This window comes from Corvus hawaiiensis, chromosome 11 (assembly GCF_020740725.1).
Source record: "Corvus hawaiiensis isolate bCorHaw1 chromosome 11, bCorHaw1.pri.cur, whole genome shotgun sequence".
Taxonomy (NCBI): Eukaryota; Metazoa; Chordata; class Aves; order Passeriformes; family Corvidae; genus Corvus; species Corvus hawaiiensis.
The window spans coordinates 13,155,993-13,170,175 of NC_063223.1; positions in this window are offsets into that span (position 1 = coordinate 13,155,993).

A 14,183-nucleotide genomic window follows, 5' to 3' on the forward strand; every position below is an offset into this window, starting at 1 on the left:
AGAGGAATTTTCAGTAGTGTCTACAGGAACTGTTTATCTAAAGGCTGCATTGAGAATTTTGAAATAAGCATGTGTTTTGGCTATGACCTCTTTATTTCTTTTTTTGGTTTTAATGCAAGACCTTAAGGGAGGTGGGAGGAATTGCAATGATGAGATCAGCAGATACGGAGCTGGAGATTTGGAGCTCTACCCTGATCCCAGAACCCTGGCCAGATTGTAATTTGCGTAATCCCATATTTACTTCCCCTCTGTGTTTTCAGCTGGTTGGAGCACTCTTGGCTTTCTGGTTACAATCTGCTCTTTATTGCTTTTAAGGTAGAGGAGGAATTTCTGCAAGGGGGAGGCTTACAAAAGCACTCTAGAAAGAATGTCAGGGCATAGCTGCATACAAACTCCTATTGTAAATAAAAAGCTTTTCAACTGATCTGTGCAGTATAAACCTGACAGTTTCGTACAACATTTGACTGAGCCATCCACTGAACTAGTTTGGAGACCAGAATACTTGTTGCCAATGTTTGATATAAAATTTGTTTCATGTCTGTGTTTTTACCAGGCCTGGAATTCTGACTTTATCTGGACCTCTTCAGGACTTGATTTTTTCCCAGTCTAATTTAGCACAATACAGTTAAAAATAAGTTCACTGTTATTAAGATTTTATATGCCATTATTGTCCCCATGTTTCACTTTTGGTATCAAACTGAATCTGAAGTACTGAACTTTACAAGGTGGACTTGAGACTGGAAGCAGATGCAGTAAATTCTCTTATTTCTGTCAGTTTGTGTTTTTTTTTAAGGGAAAGAAGAATTAATTTCATCCTTTCTGCCACTTAAGCTTCAAACAGTGATAATTTGGAACATGGTAAGTGTAAGACTAGTCCCTTTTGCTGAGCTGTTGTAGAGAAAATTGTATTAAGATAAATAAGGGTGAATTATGCAAAGAATCAAAAAATCAGATTTTTATTTTTGTTTAGTTATTCTCTAGGGGAATATTGGCTCTTCAAAACCATGGGAATAAATGAAAATATTATTTCTAAGTCTGTGTGATCTCAAAGCAGAAGCAGCCCAATTGTTATGCTGTTCAAGGCTTCTCCTGCCATTCCCGGTCAGTGAAATCCACACTGACAGATTTGCCCGATTAAGAGTAAGTCTACACCAATAAGTGTAAGTATAGTTTACAATAATGATTTCAGTTCAAAGCATCAGAAAAGGAGAGGAAATAAATGCTATTTGACACATCAGTCTGCAGTTTTTTGGTTTTTTTTTTTCAATCTGCAGGCAGTTTTTCCCACAAAAGAACAAGGTATTTTCTAGAACCTATGGTTCCCAGGTATTATGAGATCTTAAATTAAAATATGTTTGTAATTCCATTACACAAACCTCAACATTTATACAGTGAGTGTTGCAAAATTAAAAACACATCAATCTTTTATATGGGACAGCAGTAGTTAAAATTTTAAATGTTGTTCTAAGCCCTCCTTAAATATTGCTGGCTTGACTATCAGAACACTGATTAATGAAAAACTATGGAGGAACTGTAAGAAAAAAATTGAAATTAGCTTTTGGAATCCAGAGGTGCTTTCAATATTTCAAAACGTGTTTACTGACGTCAAATTTTTTTGGTGGAGATATTTTTTCCGCAAGGAAGGAAAAGAAAATAATAAAGGATTTTAACAAAAGCGCAGGGAAAATATGTATTTTTCTCCAAAAAGAGTTAAATGTTGCATCCTGTGGCTTAGTCTTTGAACCATTTGGGGTTTAAGGGTACCATGGGATTATGTTGTTCTCTAATGACACTGAAATTAGACACTGACTTCTTAAAGTGGAAGCTGGAACTTGCTGATAATCACAAGACAGAGCTGATCACAAGCTTCAAAATGAAATAATGACATTTGCAAAACTGTCTTTTATTGGCCTTATTTAACAGTAGGAGTCAAGTATGTGATCTGGACCCAGATGAGATCAAGGACTTTCCAGAATGTAGCACAGCTTTCTATGATTCATAGTCCATGGTAAAGCAATCAGTTTGTTGTAATCTCTGAAAGGGGACAAATGCTAAATAACTGAATGAGTTTTCCTCCTGGTGACAGTCCTCTAAACCCAAAAGTCAATGTGTGAAACACTTGAGTCTTGCCAGCCTTATGCTCCATGTATCAGTCTTCCCTCAAGGTTGTGTGTGATGCTTAATCTTGACATAATGCCAAAGATGATGCAAAAAATCTTATATTAATATGCTGATCGATAATAAATGAAAGACTTACAGATTATGAAGCTTAAGGAGAGCCTTAAGAATAATAATATGGCAACCCAAGAAGAGGTTTAAATACTTCTGGTATTGGTTTTCCCGTGAGAAATGGATGTGAACACAAGGATGTGTTCTCTTGCTGGGAGCTTATACCACTCCTGGTACCCAGAGGAGTGTCCCTACAGTCTCCTACTACCATTCTCCTTCCCAGGTAATGGTGCTGCCTGAAAAACCAGCAGTTATGGGAATAAACTGGACATAAAGAAACTCTGAGCAGGGACAAATGCATCACTCATCAGGCAGATCATATTTGAGCCTCTCTTGTGCTCTCTGTATTGAAATTGTTCAATGTATGTGGCTTGGTGGGAAGCTGGTTCTGTTTCTCTAAGTGGTGTTTCTCAACAGAAAAGGCCGCTGTACAAAAGCAACTTTTCTTCTTTGTTTTAAATGCAAGTAAGTGGGAAGCTGCATGTAGAACTCCACTGTTTTCTTTCTCAATATAATTTCTCATTTTGTTCTGAACATCTCATCCTCTGAGAAAAGTATTTCCAGAGAAATAAGATCTCTCCCCATCTAGAGTTAAGATGTTATTGCTGTGGTGAGTTTTGAAATGTTTCCATTTGGAGGAGGAAATTCTGTCTTCTGTCAAAAAAAAAAAAAAAAAAAGATTTTTTTGCGTTGGATCCAGAAGATTCCTTTTAAAAAAAATTTAAGGAGCAACTTTTTCACACAAAATTTGATGTAGAGACCTTGTTTCTTGTTGAGAACAGGGGAGAGAGGAAAGATGCAGCTTACCTCAATTATGTGATGAGCAAGTTGTAACAAAGTTTCAAATTCCTCTGTTAAAAATAAACCAATAAATAAATAGGAATTGAGACAATTGAAATAAATAGTTCAGGAAGAAAACTTTTGACACAGACAAGAGATGCAAAATGATCTTAGAGATGCAAAAATGTGCACACTCTTCCTAGTACACAGTTTTGGACAGATGCCCTGTAGTGTTAAGAGCAAACAGACACAGAAATCCATTCCTAAGGGACACCAGAGTCAGTTCAGCAGGCACTTGTGCCAGTGTTAATGTGGCTTGCTAAATATCCTGTGAGCCACAGTGCTAGTAATTGCTTTGTTTGTAGTTCCTTCATTCCCAGAGTATCACATTGTGAAGAACTTCTCTAAATCTGATTTTTATGTTTAAACCCACTGATATGCTTAACTGTAACAGCTTATTCTATCAATTGTTGTGAATATTTCATGTGTAGGAACTGTACTCTGACAGTGCAAGATGGCCTATGAAGGTGCTGTTCTGGTTTAATTCCAGTTGTCAGTAAAGTACCATGAAGACCTCGTGGATGGGGAGCAGAATTGGAAAAAAAGGGGGTAAAACCTGTGGGCAGTGATTTTTTTTTTAGGTCTGACAGACCTTCAACAATAAATGAATGATTATTTAAAAAACTAAAACAGACAAGACCCAGCTCTCCATCCCCCCAAATTATTAAGGATAATTCCCTTGGAAGAGTGATGGACTTTGAGTCTCAGACTATTTTCAGTGGCTTTAAACGCAAATTTCAAGTATATTGAGAGGCACACATGCAAAAATAGAGGGAGAAGAAGATACAGTTCACTATGTATATCACCAACTACCAGTTCGAGTCCAAGAGTTCTGTTTGATGAGAAAGCACAATTCAGTATGCCAGACTACAAATAATTTGACATTTTGGTTTGTGCCGTGGCTGCTCTGTAGTCAGAAGAGAAATGTAGAGAACCAGCTACAAAGCAAGAACAATTAGAAAATTATTTGCATAATAAATATGAGAAATTAGCCCAGCTGACAACATTCTAACAAGCTTTCTGACAACCTGAGAAACTAAAACAAACAGCAGTTGTTGGGTAAACTGCCACTGTTGGCAAAGAAGCAGGGAGCCTTAATGATAGTGGAACACCTTTTTCTTGATGCAGAATGGCCCAGTTTATTTGACTTCACTGATTTTTGCCTATCCAGCCTAGTCACTAATCTCATGCAGTGGCTCAGTTATTTAGTTATTTCTTGGGTTTATGATTTCCAGTTGTTTTCTGGTATTGGGAGTTCTTTGGGTCCTGTGCATGTGGGTGCACAGATGCACAAATTTGACCTACACAGGGAAGTTACTTGCTGATAGTTCCACACCTGGGTTCTGTTTGAAAGATGTTTGCATGCAAGAAATCTCTGGTTTGGTCTCAGTCACTGAAGCTGGTTAGTAGCAAGGGTCAAAAATAATGACCATGTGCTGTTGTATTTTTGAGATTAATATCATGGCAAGCTTAATGCTGTGTTTCACTCCCTTGTTAAATCAGTGACTTCTTGAGGCCTGAAGGAGTCACTGCCCTGTGTAGATATCCTAACTGAAAATTTTAGTCACATCAGAGTTAAACAAAAAAAAGTTGTATCTGTTCCAGATTTTGGGGGGGGGTGGGGTGGGGGTGGGGGGGAAACTTATGAATCAAATGTGTTTGTGTTCAGTCTCTCATTTTCAATGGGCAGCAGTTTGAACCAGTTCTTTGTTTGTTGGAAAATATTTGTGTGCTTTCGGAGGCCACTGAGTCAGAGAGCCATACGCAGCAATTGAAATTACAAGCAACTATTTTCCTCTTTCATGCATTTAAGTGCCTAATAAATCCCTATAAACATGAGCTTTGCTAAATGAGACAGCATCAATAGGCTTTATTAAGGCCAGACTTAACTTATTCCACAGCCACTTTGAGAACATCTGGCAGTGAGGACCAGCCTTCAAGTGAATGTAGAAGTCACCAGTGCTGACTTTGAGGCCACAGCTGTGTGAGGGCGACTCAGCATGAACATGGACCAGGCTTGCCCCAGGAGTGACAGTAGGACCCACTGCTGGCTTTGGCAATGGGTGGCTCAGGAGCTGCTCTGAGCAGCAAAGAGCTCCTTTACCTCAGACAAATCAGGAATTACACGGTCCTGCTCCACATGGTGCATCTCCTCCTGCCTCTGCAGCAGCTGGAGTTGAAGAACATTAGAAGGGTTGGTGCCTCTGCCCTCCATTTCCCCCACACCTTGAAGGTGTCAGTCTGTACCTGTGTGCCATGGTGCCCTGGCACAGGTCATCTTTCCCACTCCATGAGTGTAATGAGTCCAGACTGGGAGCTGATGATGGGAAGGGAGGAGCAGGGGGGCCCTCCACAGCTATTACATGGACAGAGCATGGATAAAGGAGAGATACATGAATGTCCCAGGAGTGTATGTTCTGAGGGTGTCTGCATAAGGAGGGTGAGTCCTTGAGGCAATGGGAGAAACTAGGAATAGAGTAGAAAAGACAAACTGACCTTAAATCCAATTGTTTTCAGGTTGCCCAGGATGCTTCTTCAGCTGATGTTGCTATGGGTACCAATTGTCCCCTCTGGAATTTACTGTATCACAAGAGAAAAATGAGATAAATTCTGTCCTTTTCTTGGAGAGACAAATTGAGTGATTCTCGTTCTACTGAGAAAGCTGTATACTGGCTTTGGGAGCTGGATTATGATTTCAGTTGTTGTCTGAACCCAAAATAACTGTCTGGTATAGCTCTGTCTTAGTGCTTTAAAGTGTAGGAAAAGTCTGATTGCGGTATGGTGCGCAGGGATGCACATGGTGATGCCAAGGGATGAGACACCCCTCTCCTCTCCCCACTGCTTTTCACTCTCTGTCTGCTGCAATTGTTGCTGTGCACAGCCCCTTCCCCTCGATCAATTTGGATTCAGAGCTGTGCCCAGGTTTTTCACAGCCCACATTCATGAATATGGACCAAGACCGACCAGCAAAGAACTTGTTTATGTGGGGGCAGAACTTGGCAAGGTTTTAGCTTTGTCTTTTCAAAGAAGACCAAAGATGCAGACAGATAACTACCTTTTTTTTTTTTTATTCAGTGCTCTTACACTTGGCAGGCTGGGCTTAAAAAGGATATAATTGATAAAAGTAAAAGGTGGCAAGAAGAAAGATTTTTACATTGGACTCATATGGTGTGTTCATAATTTTCTGGTTTCATTTCTGACTGCTTTTAATCTGTTTATCTTGATTAAATTTTCTTCATCTGAGCAGTAAAGACAGTGTCCAAGTTGATAAAAATAACTGTCATTGCTGAGATCTTTGAAGCTTTGCAATGTGGGAGAAAAGTTTCCTTTTCCTTGCTTCTCAGAAAGGTGTTTCCTACAGCTCAGAGCCAAGGCACACTGGATTAGAAAATGCATGCATTTCTACACCCATTTCCAAGCAAAATATTATTAAATCTGTGGAGCTTCTTTACGTCAGTTGGCATTTTTGTCACAATTACAGAATGTACTTTTAGACCGGCTGAAGTGTGCACTTAGAAAAAAAAAAGCCAAACAAAAAAACAACCCCAAAAAAGCATACTCTTTAATATGCAGACATGTAGGGAAAGAGTGTGGTAATGAATTTGGCTTAGTTTGTTGAGTCTGGGCCAAGTTCTGATCTCAGTTACGCTGGCCTCAGCTGAGTTGCTCCAGATTTTCACCAGTCGACTGAAGCCAAACTGTGTTCTTTTGTCCTTTAGTATTTATTAATAGTTTAGGGGCAGGCAGTGAGGATGAGTTTTAAGTGTAAGGATTCAACAGTCCTGCCCTAAATCTATAGTTTCAAAATGCTTCAAAATATATAATATGTGTTTTCAGTCACTGGTTACCTGGTCTCACAGGTGAAGTGTTCCAAGACTCCCTACATATTCTACATTTGTATGGATAACAGCTTTTGCACAGAAGTGAAAAAAAGCCATCATTGTATCAGCTGAATGCCATGAAAGCCGTGAAAGCTCTTTCTGAACATTTCATAACTGCCTTATTTTAGACTGTGGATTAACACAACTCCGGGCAATGTATGCTTCTGTATATTGAACAGCTTTAATCTTCTCAGCTATGTGGAGCCCTTAAAAGTTTACTTTTGAACAGTTTTGTCTTTAAAGTACAGTGTTTACACATAAGCTTATCAAATGCAACAAGTTATTCTGTAGTATTTCTGACTTTTTAAGGTAGAGAATCTAATATTATATTTGTGTGTGTTTGTATACACACACACTCTCCCATACTGGGGATATTATCTCTGGTTTTTTGCACAGGTCCTTACACAGTGGTAGCAGGAGAAAAATCACTTAAGCCCTTAAGCCTTTATCCATGCTAAAGCATGTTAGAAATGTTCTCAGAGATGGCAACTCGATAACCTGTGCCTTTGTATTATTGGCATTGTCCCTGGCAGGCTGTTGGTCATCCAGCGCTCTCCCAAACAATTCCTTGGCTTCAGGAGTCAGTGCTGTTTGGCACCAGTCTCCATAGGTGTGACCAGCCTGTTCCAAAAAGGAAATGAGTTAATACTGTGACTGTGGAAGGCTGCCATGCCTTGTTGTTAAAGAACAACCCCATGTGAGAAGCAAATCGGGTCTTATATGTTTTATATTAATTAGCTTTATTTATACTAGTAAATTAATCAAGAACAATCCTGCTTATGCTGGTGATATTTGTTAAACCAGGGCACAGTTAAACATCCCCCCCTGCCCTGCCAAACCAAAACAAAAGAAAAAAGTCATGATACCTCCTGTGAGATGTATTGAGTGTCTTTGAATTCCTTACTCCAGATTCAAGTTACTCTGCAAGAAAAGATTGGGTTCATCAAGAGTAAATCCAGAATGTTAGAGATTACCCTGGTGAAACATCCTTTTCACAGAAAGGATAATAATGATGTTGTACTGCTGTGTCAGCCAGAGGTTGACCAAATTCAGCTGTTGTCAACCACAGCAAATGCTCTTTCCCAAAGATCTCATAGCCTGAGATTATTAGAGAGCTTGGTTGGGAGGAAGAAAACACTGTGCGTATATATATATGCACACATACATACATATATATATATACTGTGCTATATACTATATTCACAATCTCAGCCCATTTCCTTTATTTCATACACTACAGATTTAGAGAGAACAATGTGAGAATTGTAGGACAGAGTTCAAGATTATTACTATTTAATAATTTCATTAGTTGAGTTTCTTGGTTGGATTTTGTTTGCTTTTGTTTTACTTGCTCAGGTTTCCTTCCTTTCCCACTCCCTCCCCAAGGTTTCAGTTTCCTTTTCATCATCCCTTCACTTCCATATGGTGTTTTGTCTGGTCGGCAAGCACTACAATTGGATTTCTTGGAGGCATCAACTGTAAAAAAGTTCAAAAATGAGATGCATTTGCAGAGCTTTTCATCTTTCTAAGTGGTCTGAGGACTGAATGGAGGGGCTTCGGGGCTGAGAGCCTCAGTTCACAGAATCACAAATGGTTTGGGTTGGAAGAGACATTTACAGGCCCTTTACTCAAACGCCCCTGCAGTGAGCAGGGACATCTTCAATGAAATCAGGTTCCTTGGAGCCCTGTCCAGACTAACCTGGGATGTTTCCAGTGATGGGATATTGACCACCTTTCTGGACAACCTGTTCCAGTGTATCACCACCCTCATTGTAAAACATTCTTCCTCATACCTAGTCTAAATCAACCTTCTTTTAGTTTAAAACCATTATCACTTGTCCAATTGTGATTTTTCTTGGACTACAGGAACAGTCTTGGCACTAAAAGACATTGAGAGAGTGTGCATCCTGTCCTACCAGTAGGTTATAAAAGATAAAATGATGCCCTCTGAAATGATATCACCATAGTCCTGATGGCTTGATCAGCCTAAGACATCTGTTAGGGAGTCCAGCTCAGGGAACTGAGGTGCAGACTTGCCTCTGTTTTGGCAAAAACAGGAGAAGCTATTGAGTGTGAGGGACTCTGATTTCTGATAAGGGGCTGTATGATCTTTGGATCCAATCTGACAAACTTCTCACTCAACTTGTGTCCTTGTGGTCAGCCACACCTTCGGGGTGTTCCATGCAGAGGTGAGACAGTGTAGGGTCTGTAGGCACTCAGGTACAGCAGGACCGCACGTTCATCTATCCCCAAATACTTGGCCAGAACTCATGTTTAAGTCCCTCTTGCACCACACATGGTTTGGAGAGTCCTGACACAACTTTTAGAGTCAGCTGAGACTTGGCTGCAGGGAGGGTGCTCACTGCAGGTGCTCCTGGGGAGGAAGCAGAATTGCCAGCACTCGTAGGCATCAGGGAAGCCACCTGGAATTTAGCCCATTCTACTTTGTCACTGAGGTATCAGGGCAAAGACATACTTTGTGTTTCTTTCATGTTTGTCCTGACTCCACGTTCCTCTTGTGGACATCCTCATTCAGATGTGCTCAGACTTCCTCTGTGCTGTCAGAGGACAGGACATGGCTTGTTTGCTGCAGACCTGTTATTTACTCTGCCTATTTACATAATCCATGGGATTGGTAACAAACTGTGATTGCACTTACCCTGGAATAAACCTGGAGTCATGTTGGTGCAGCAGTTGTTACTTTTTTCCAGAAATTCAAGTCAGAAGAGGTCCCTTTATCTCCAAGCTGGGGTAAAACTGAAGACAGGAGGCAGGGGAGTCTTTTCTAGATGAATTCCTTAGGATACTACAAAATCTCTTAGGGACAGGTCAGCCAATGGAGAGGGAAATTCATGAGCAAAGACACAATTTTGTGTAAGAAAGATGGGACGATGCTTAATGTAAAAAATGTCTCCAAATGACCCTCAGGATAAAGTAGCATCTTCTTGTCTAGACTGATCCAACCTGTACAATTTTGCAAAGGAATAATTTGTAGCTCCCATTCTGATCTCACTCTTAGTTTGCTTTAGACATGAAACTCAATTGTTGCAGTAATCCTCTGGTGTAAATTAAACCAGAATCAAGTCAGGTGCTTGAGAGCAACACTTGCAAAAGAAACAGATTTTCAGCATCTCTTTCTGCCTTTCCTTTCCTTTCCTTTCCTTTCCTTTCCTTTCCTTTCCTTTCCTTTCCTTTCCTTTCCTTTCCTTTCCTTTCCGTTCCTTTCCGTTCCTTTCCCCCACATTAACAGCTGTGAGAATGCTCATATTTCAGGCTCTTAGACTTAAGAGACTCTCTACTTTAGGATCATGGATATACATAGAAGTGCATGAAAATCATGGTGATCTTTCCTATCCAAAGAAAACAGTAGGGTTTTTTTTTTTTTTTTTTAATATTAACTCTGCCTTCTTCCTGTTTTTTTAATATTAACTCTGCCTTCTTCCTGACAGATCTTGAGGAATAAGACAAGAAAAAAGGGAGAAAGCAGATAGATAGTGTAGTACAAAATTCAGACTGCTGGCTGTGTGGAAAATGCCCTGGTTAAAATTACTGCTGACTGGGCATGGAATAGTTAAAGGATGTCAATTATAAAACAGTGGAGGCCAATGCTATCACGGTACCCGTAAGAAAAAGGTGGTGTAATATTTGTGCAGACATTTAGTGCAGCCTGTGCAGATCATCTTGAATTGTGGAGGGCCTGCTCCCTGCACTTTCATGCAGTACCCAAGAAGTGACAGCTGTCTGAACACCCCTTGGGGCCTTATGCCCCAGGCTGTGCATCCAAATGCTGTCTACTCATAGCAAATTAGTGCTGCCAGGGAGGAAAATCGTAGTAGGGTCAGGTTGCATGTATTAAGAACTGTGCTCTGGTCTCTGGCCCCTCTTCTCTGGGTATTTTCCACTATTGAACTTGCTTGCATTTATAGTAAACAAATGGAAGTCCAAAGTGGTTTAGGAAATGGGCACTGGAGCTGGAATTGACCCAAGAGATTATGGGTTTGCTGCTTTGTTTGCCGTACCAACCGAACGTTATCCACTACGATTTCTCTGTCAATACCCCAGACATTTTTGGTAGTCAGTGGACTTTGTGTACACAGAGAAGTCAAGACAGATGCAATCAGAGGCTTATCTGACCTTTTCAGGCAGCTCTTTAACAGCAGAATTTAAGGACACTGGCTAGGTTTATTTGGTAGCTGCTCCTGGCATTACCCAAAGGACATCAAAGTCCAGTCAGAGAGCTGGCAAGTTCCCACAGTGTTAATGTTCTCTACCCTTTAGTACCACCTTCACCACCTTAGATGGATTAATGTAATCTTATTTATGGCTTGAATACATTGTTTCTGCAAATTTCCTTGGACATTAAGTACCAGCTTAACAGCAGGGATGGTTCTCCTGTGTTATCCACAGCTGATATTGTACAGCTTGGCAGGATTTTCTGCTGTATTGTCATGAAGCAATGTTTGGAGTTCTGGTTCTCTTTGCTCTTGTTGATGATTTGCTCTGTGAATTTTGAACTTTATCTCTGTCTGCTCCTCTTGTTCTGTTCCCTTCTTCACTGGTCTTGCTTATTTAGGTAAAAACACCTTATGGCAGGGATGGCCTATTGCTGTGGGAGAAATGCTGCCTCTGCTGATATGAGTAACAAAGCCATGCTTAACTTGATTTTGGATGTTAGATTTCACACCGCATGTCTATATGGTGCTTAGTGAAATGAGACATTGATCTTTTCTGGAGCCTTAATATTCTACTGAATTAATAGTAACCAAGAAGACAAAAGGAACACAGAAAAGTAATTGCCTTTTGGTTTTATGTCGTGCTGGATGCCTGTCCATTTCTTTCATGTTCTGGAACTGCCTTACCCTTCTGCTCAACATTTCTTCTTGATCACTTTCCAAAGGCACTGATTTCAGCTTCTGATTGTTCCAGCATAAAAGTGGAGATGAGTGAAGTCATTCCCAGGTTACACCTATCAAGCTGAGTCTGCATCTAGGAGCTGAATATTATCCACAGGGTATCAGTCCAGGCTGATTGCAGTAAAGATGCTACCTCATGACATCCAGTGCCTGGAGCAGTCAGAGCTGCTTCTGCTGTGCAACACAACTGTTCCCATCACATACTATGTGCTGTGCCATGGGCATGCTATCAAGGCCCCTGCTGTTCCCCTTTCCATGCATTCTCAAAAACTAACTGTTCTCATTATGAGAGGGATTCCTGATTTTACAGGTCTAATTCTCAAGAGTACTTGAGTGCATCCTCAGATGAGACTTCTTGGGTTTGATGAGCTCAGCTCCTGTAAGACCCAGAGTTTTATTGAGCAAACTCAGATCTAACTGATGCTAGAAATAAAGTTGGCAGGCTTGGGCAGTGCCACATACACGGTAGATCGAAGTGACATTAATGGTGATGCATTTTGCAACCACTAGTGTTGAATCACAGATGTTCTCCTCTCTCAGGCTCTCTCTGGAAGAGAGCAATACACATCCTGGAAAAGAGAAGTTCTCTGAATGCTGGCCTCAGGGTAGCTTTATAAATAAACTGTGCTATCTCTGGGATTCCTTGGAATAGAAAGTGTGGTGCCCAGTGTATTTCTGTTCTGACTGAGCTATGCCCTCTTGCTGCAGTAGTTAATGCAAGATTCTTTTGCCAAATGTGTCTGTCCTCCAGAGCATCTCACAGGTTCATTTCTGTAGTTCTCAAGCTCCCATCATGCTAACTCATACAAATACTCTTGGAACTTGTTTCCAATAAGAAAATACAAAAAAATGCTCAAAAAGGAGAGCATGAAAGCGCAGAACTGGCCTAGCTGGTGGAATCCTGGCTATTCCATTCCTCTTGTTTGTTCATCAGCTCCCAGATTAGTAACAGGAGTGACTTCAATCTCTGATGTGGCTTTTTTTTTCAAAGCATTCTTCTGCCTGCTTCACCAGGCATTTCTAGTCATTCCTTTTCTTTCATTGGGGCTTCCACCAAAAATACCTGTTTACAACATTTGTGTGCCTTTCAAATAGTATTTTTAGCATATGTCTTTTTTACAAGTAAATATTTCAAGTTGACGTACGCTGTGTTTCACCCATGAGCCTATCTAAATTTTCATGTCACTTCATTAGTCAATTGATGACACTTCGAAAATTCAGTTGAGTTGCTGTTTGGCTGGCATGCTGACTTGACATCAGACAGGTTTTCATGGAGCTGTTCCAAACTTTCCCAATGCTAAAATGATCGTGTTTGATAGAATACTGACAACAGGTGTCCTGTTTTTGCCAGCAGTGGTCTCCGACTGGCTGCCAACATATGCAGTGTTTGCCAGCATACCACATGTCTTATGCTGGGCTATTTTAAAAGTCTATTCTGTAAAAGAGCTGAGAGGCTTTTAAAATACCTATTAGCCTCTAATGGAAACTGCACATGACAAGAATATGCGGAGCTGTAAAACATGGTTGATATAGTCTTTGTTATGAGTTGCTTGCTGTTCTTTTGTAGGGCAAAATATGAGTACTTCCACCCTTTTTAACATTAGTTGGTCAAGCCAGTATTCCATCCAGTATTTTAACAGATGCTTCAGAGCATGGTGTAAAATCCCATTAAATAATTATATGATATCTTTACTAAGAGGCACTTTCCTCTGAATTCCTGGCAGTAAATGTTTGGCTGGTATCCTGGAGCCTGAAGGTCGATATCTCACATCCTACTTAGTATCACACTGAATATTTTCTTGTTATCTGTTTAACTGTTGAATCCTTCTCTCAGTCCTTCAATATGCTTCACTGTATCTCATAGTGCTTGCTTTATTTTCATCCTGGGGGAATGTCTCACCAGCTGGATGGAGGGGATGTGTTTTGTGCAGGCACAAATAACCTCCACCATTTCAGATCTCCTGACTTGTGACTTTGCTTTGTGTCTGGTCCTCCTGTAACAATAGAAGGAAGTTAAAAGTGGCCAGATGGAAAGTGGCTATTTCACGCCTTTGGAGAAAAGGCCACCACTGTAAACATTCAAAATACAGAGCTGACTGCAAAACCCTTCTTTAGATCTTGACTCAATTTCAGAGAATCACGTTGTCTAAGGGGAAACTGTCCATTTGTATGAGTTGCTGCAGGACAAGCGCTGAAAAAGCTGGAAAGCAGATAGATCTTCTGGCAATGCCTTCTGTTTTCTAGTAAAGATATGAAGAGTTCAGTGACCCTTTTAGCAGTAACCCATTTCCACAGAGAAGTAACCTGAATATATTGCAGA